Source organism: Trichechus manatus, unplaced genomic scaffold, assembly GCF_000243295.1.
Source record: "Trichechus manatus latirostris isolate Lorelei unplaced genomic scaffold, TriManLat1.0 scaffold00117, whole genome shotgun sequence".
Lineage (NCBI taxonomy): Eukaryota > Metazoa > Chordata > Mammalia > Sirenia > Trichechidae > Trichechus > Trichechus manatus.
Window position 1 is genome coordinate 7,852,806 of NW_004444053.1, and position 6,314 is coordinate 7,859,119.

At 47.6% G+C, this 6,314-nt stretch overlaps 1 protein-coding gene across 1 annotated transcript in view; it reads left to right on the forward strand.

The window, feature by feature from the left end:
- Positions 1-5,863: 5,863 nt before the first annotated feature.
- Positions 5,864-6,314, forward strand: part of CCSAP (centriole, cilia and spindle associated protein) — a 29,242-nt gene continuing 28,791 nt past the window's right edge. The window contains exon 1 of the mRNA XM_023738479.1: positions 5,864-5,991. The gene's annotated coding sequence lies outside the window, so the exon portion shown is untranslated. The remainder of the gene's footprint in view (positions 5,992-6,314) is intronic.

The window sequence follows — 6,314 nt, forward strand, 5'->3', positions numbered from 1 at the left end:
CGGGGAGAACAGTGACTGGGTAGAAGCGGGGTATAGGACATTAAAAGAATGCCTTTTCTCAGGTGCAGGGATGAAGGAAAAGAAGGAAGGAGGAGTGAAGTCCAGAAAGTTCTCAGAGGATGTCCTCTCTAGTCTCACAAGGCCAAACTTATTGAGACGGTCTGGGATGAAACTAGGGTGGAAGGGCCCTGAGAGGCAAAAAGTGTGGGAGGTTCAGCCCGGCACTCCTGAAGTGGAGCCTGTGGTGCTTACATCTTTGTGAGGCTGCCCATTCCATTGTGGGCTAGATTTAGCTGTTAGCAGGGTTTCTCATATTCTATCTGTATCCCTGTGTAGCAGATGTCTATTTTCTCTTAGTAGTCTAGCACCAGACCCTTCCTTTCTATTTGCACCCTAATCTCCCTTGTCGGGTGATTTCCACAAAAGTAATTCCCAGGGCTGCCTCACTGATGGTTCCCTCCATCCAAGCTGAGGAACAGGTCCTCCCTCTCCTGCCCAGGCTGGCACCCTTGGGGTCCCCTTTGTTCCTGCCTATTTTCTACCCTCTCCATTTCTTCTGTGAGCCCCTTAGGACTCCTCTAAAGTTTCTCTTAAGAAACCAGTCCCAAGTCTGTATAATTTGCCATCATTATACCTTGTAATTTCTGCTCATTGGTCGTAACTTCACCTGCTGATATGCAGAACAAGTCTACATTATCACCCACATTGGTTGCTCTTCAATGCTGTATAAACAGTGGATTATTTAGAAGGACTTTTACCTCCTCTGCTCTACAAATTGGTTTAAAATCAGAAAAGGTGTGCATCAGTGTTGTATCCTTTCACCACACTTATTCAATCTATATGCTGAGTAAATAATCCGAGAAGCTGGACTATATGAAGAAGAACAGGATATTGCGATTGGAGGAAGACTCATTAACAACCTGTGTTATGCAGATGACACAACCTTCCTTGCTGAAAGTGAAGAGGACTTGAAGCACTTACTGATGACGATCAAAGACTATAGCAGTCAGTATAGATTACACCTCAACACAAAGAAAAAAACAAAAATCCTCATAACTGGACCAATAAACATGATAAACGGAGAAAAGATTGAAGTTGTCAAGGATTTCATTTTACTTGGATCCACAATCAACACTCATGGAAACAGCAGTCAGGAAATCAAACAGCGTATTGCATTGGACGAATCTGCTGCAGAAGACCTCTTTAAAGTGTTCAAAAGTAAAGATGTCACTTTGAGGACTAAAGGTGCCCCTAAACGAAGCCATGGTATTTTCAATTACTTCATATGCATGTGAAGGCTGAACAATGAATAAGGAAGAGTGAAGAATTGATGCCTTTGAATTACGGTGTTGGTGAAGAATATTGAATATACCATGGACTGCCAGGAGAATCAGCCAGAATGCTCCTTCGAAGCAAGGATGGTAAAACTTTGCTCACTTATTTTGGACATGTTACCAAGAGAGACAAGTTCCTGGAGAAGGACATCATACTAGGCAAAGAAGAGGGTCAACAAAAAAGAGGAAGACCCTCAGCGAAACAGATTGACAGTGGCCGCAATAATGTGTTTAAACATTCTGAGGATGGTGCGGAACTGGGCAACATTTCCTTCTGTTTTGCACGTGGTCACTGTGAGTCAGAAGCAACTTGATAGCACCTAACAACAACAGCTCTAGAAATACAATTTTATAGATACTGCTTTTAATCGTGTTAGATTTCTTAACAGCTACTCTGTCCTATAGGGCCACTATGAGTCGGAATTGACTCGACGGCAATAGGTTTGGGTTTTGGTATACCTTGCTTACAGTCAAGTAGATTCCAGAGGCTTCCTCCCCTCCACCACAATTAGGTCTTTCTCATCCTATTCTTGTTATCTAAACACACAATCAAATATATAAATAGATATACATTATTTTTCTCTGCCCACTGCTCCTTCTTTTGGGGAGCAACTCCTTCTCCATTACATGTGGCTCTGGTGGGGCTGTCAACCTCAGTTTCTTGCCCTGTCTCCTCTATAGGGATGAACATGTGAGCCAGGCCTGATGAATCATATCACCTTGTATCCCTGGCAACAGCTAAGCATAAGGCCAAAGAATCTTTCTCTGTAATTGAATAACAACAAATTCTCTTTTGCTGGTTGTCCTCAGCTAAGAAAATGTACGCTTAGGGCTACAAGAGACATGTTTTCCAGCTGCATTGAGAAAGCCCATTTGCAGAAACCAGTCCCTGATGGGGAGAGCAGATGTAAGAGACATCAATGTAAGAAGAAATTGAGTACCAGTACATTCACTGAACCCTGAATCCAGCTCTGCCTGAGGTAATAAACATCTTTTGTTTAAGCTAGTTTGATAGTTTTTTGCCACTTCCAAGTGGCTAAGTCCTGACTAACAATAACCCTCTAAAAAAATTAGAATGAAAGCAATACATTTTAATTGTGAAAACAGGGAAAAGTAAAAAGCAGACAAATCATTCCTAATCCTATTGTTTAGTTATATAAAAATGGTATTATACCTTGCTGACTTTTTCTTTGTGGTTGTGTGGTAGATTACAAAATATGGCCACAAATTCCTCCATCTAGTTTGCATGCCCCTTTGTAATGTGAGTTTGCTGCTCTTTTTATGCAGAGGTGGAGTTTATTTCCCTACTCCTTGTATCTGAGCTAGCCTCTTGACTTGTTTTGAGCATTAGAATGCAGCAGAAGAGGTGTACATGACTTCCAGTGCTAGGCCTTGAGAGGCCTTCCAGCTTCTGCTCTTACCCTCTTAGAAGAGAGGGTGTCTTAGTCATCTAGAGCTGCCATAACAGAAATACCACAAGTGGATGGTTTTAACACAGAGAAATTTATTCTCTCACAGTCTAGTAGGCTAGAAGTCCACATTCAGGGTGTCAGCTCCAGAGGAAGGCTTTCTCTCTCTGTTGGCTCTGGAGGAAGGTCGTTGTCATCAATCTTCCCCTGGACTAGGAGCTTCTCTGCACACGAACCCTGGGTCCAAAGAACACACTCGGCTCCTGGTGCTGCTTTCTTGGTGGTATGAGGTCCCCTACTCTCTGCTTGATTTCCTTTCATCTCTTGTAAAATAATAGGTGATGCAGGCCACACCCCAGGGAAACTCCCTTTACCTTGGATCAGGGATGTGACCCCAGCAAGGGTGTTAAATCCCACCCTAATCCTTTTTAACATAATCTAATCTTGCCTCATTAACCACAGGCAGAGATTAGGATTTACAACACATAGGAAAAGGACATCAATCACAAAATGGAGGACAACACCACAATAGTGGGAATCATGGCCTAACCAAGTTGACATATATTTTTGGGGGACACAATCCAATCCATGACAGAAGGTCATGAAGGAAAGCCAGTCTAGCATTCTGGAGGAAGCGACCACATGGAGGAGAAAAAGACAGCCCAGCACACAATCAGCCCTACTGCCAAGCACGTGAGTGAGGTCATCCTGAAGGACCCAGCTCTCAGCCCAAATGAAGTCAGCAGACGACTGCCCAACTAATCCACTGTGATGGTTAAGTTGTGTGTCAACTGGACTAGACCATGATTCTCAGTGGTTTGGCAGTTGTATGATGTTGTGATCACTTCCATGATGAGATCTGATATATGTGATCACCTCCATGATGGGATCCACTGTGAGTAGCCAATCAGTTGAAAGGGAGTTTCCTTGAGCTTGTGGCCTCCATATGTGTGGACATTCTGGCAAGGCCTGTAGGCTTTTGCTTGTTCTGGATCCTGCAGCTGGCTCCTGTTCATCTGACCTCCGGTTCTTGGGACTTGAGGTAGTAGCTTACCTATGGTCTTGCCTGCTAATCTTGGGATTCATTGATCTTCACAGTCCATGAGCAAGAGTCCTGCTCTACGACCTGCTGATCTTGGGTTCGTCAGCCCCTGCTGCTACATAAATCAGGAGATGCCTCTATCCTGACCCACAGACTTGGGACATTCCAGCCTCTACAATCACATGAGCCATTTTCTTTATCTAAATCTCTCTTTATATACACTTATACATTTTGCTGGTTTTGCTTTTCTAGAGAACCCAGCCTAAGACATCCACAAAATCATGAGATTTAATAAATTTTAGTTGTTTTCAACCACTAAGTTTTGAGGTGGTTAATTTTGCAGCAAAAGCTAACTGAAACAGATGGTGCCCTGCATTTTTCATGTAACTGCATATCACCATTTCCCCATGGTATTAAGTATTTACTATGGTTCTTTCCCCACCCCATCTGTTTGTAGTATGGTGGTGGCTTGCATGTTGCCTGGATGCTAGAAGCTATGCCTCCAGTATTTCAAATACCAGCAATGTGACCCATGTCACAGTGGAACTTTCAGACTAAGAAAAGACTAGGAAGAAAGGCCTGGTGATCTACTTCTGAAAATTAGCCAATGAATATCTTATGGATCACAATAAAATAACGTCCAGCACAGTGCCTTCCCCTAGGTTGGAAGGCACTCAAAATACACAGTGACCACCATAATGGACTCTAGCACAACAATGGACTCTAGCACACAAATGATCCTGGGGATGGCTAAGGATGGGCAGTATTTCCTTCTGTTGTGCCTGGAGTTGCCATGGGTTGGGAGTGGACTCAATGGTAACTAGCAAAAACTGCAAGCTTCTTTTGGTTGCAAACATCAGAAACCAACCCTGGCCAGCTTAAACAAAAGGGAAATGCATTAGAATGTTCCTGGGATACCTCAAGTAACAGAAGGCAAAGCGGGGGGCGGGGGCGGGATCAGGGTTGCTGTGGGGATGTCAGCAGCAGTGCCAGGCAGTTCTCTCCAGAAAACTCAACACCATCCAGGGCCAATGATGTCTGGACTGTTTCTGGACTGCTAACTTCAAGTTCTCAGAACATCTGACCTGTCCAACTTGGGCCAGTGTCCACCTCAGCACCATCTAACAATGGCACGGGTGGGGAGGCAAGACCACAGAGACAGAATTGAAAAAAGCAGTCGAAGGTGTGGAAATCCCAGTGTGGAAGGCAGAAACGGGGTAACTCATGGCCTAGGTTTTTAATGGCTTTCTAATGGCTTAAATATGTTTTGATTTTTTAATACTTTGTTCCTCTCAAATCTTTTTGGAGCTACTGTATCAAGGTGCCTCTTAAAAAGGGAGAATTAGTGAGGGGCCACTTTTGAAACTGTAACGACAACGCAGGCAACGTTGTATACTTCCGCACAGCTCAACTGAAACACACGGTTTTCGTGCAACCGGGTCTCAGAGTGAGCAGCGCTGCAGTTTTAGTCAATATTTTAAAATAAGTGTGAGGAGTAGACAAGAAAGGAGTTGCACTAAAACATGAAAACGTGTTAAAGCCAGAGTAACAGGTGTGTGAACAGAGAGGAAGGAAGAGCTGAAGAGCAGACTTTGAATGGCGTCTGTGAAATGCGAACAGACGCAAATTCGTCGGAAGAGGACACGGGCAGTGTTGCTCACAGCCACAGCTTGAGGGGCGGAGACTCCACAGTTCACTCCGGACAAGCCGATCCCAAGACTCCTGAAGTGGGGGCGGGGCAGAAGAGCATCACTCCTACGCTGACGGACGCCTCCCGCAGTGTGATGGGTGCCTGGGGCAGTGCCTATTGGGACTTGGGGTGAACAGGCGCCTCAAATGTGTGCGCCAGGGACTTCGGCCTGGGACTTCCAGGCGTGACAGTCTAAATCCAGGTGCGCGCCCCTTTCCACTGAAGCAGCCGCCACGACTTGGCTGCCGCCCCCTAGGCGAAGGGTGGAGTGGGCTGGGGGCCGGGGAAGCGCGCCGAGGGAGGCGTTTGTTCCCTGAGGGATTTAGGGGGCGCTTTCGCTCTCAGCAGCAGGAACATCTGCCTCCGCGCCGCGCCATCAGCGACATCTTGCTCGGGAGGAAAGCGATGGGGGAACGCAGGCCGCGCTGAGCTGCTGCTCCCATCGCGCCGCGGCTGGGCCTGCAGGACCGCGCGCGGGGGCCCGCAGGGAAGGTGCTAGAGCCGGAGGAGGACGAGGTAACAGTCCCGCCGCCCGGTTCCCCTCCCGTCCCCCGCCCTAGCTTGGAAGGACGCAACAGAGGCCTCGGGGCTCCCCGCGGCGCCCTTCCCCCGCCCCGCGACGCTCGCCCCCTGGGCCTCTCCTCCCACTTCCTCCCGCCCCCTGGCCCGCGCCCCAGGCTGCCTGCTCTCCTCTGTCCGCCCCGGTGGCCTGCGGCTTCTGACCTCGGCGCGGCGCCGGAGGTACCACTTCCCCCGCAGCCGGCCCCGCCCGCGCCCCTTGTGCCGGGAGCTGGCCGCCCCTTTCTGGACCCCGCCCGCCGCGTTCGGGATAGGGAGGG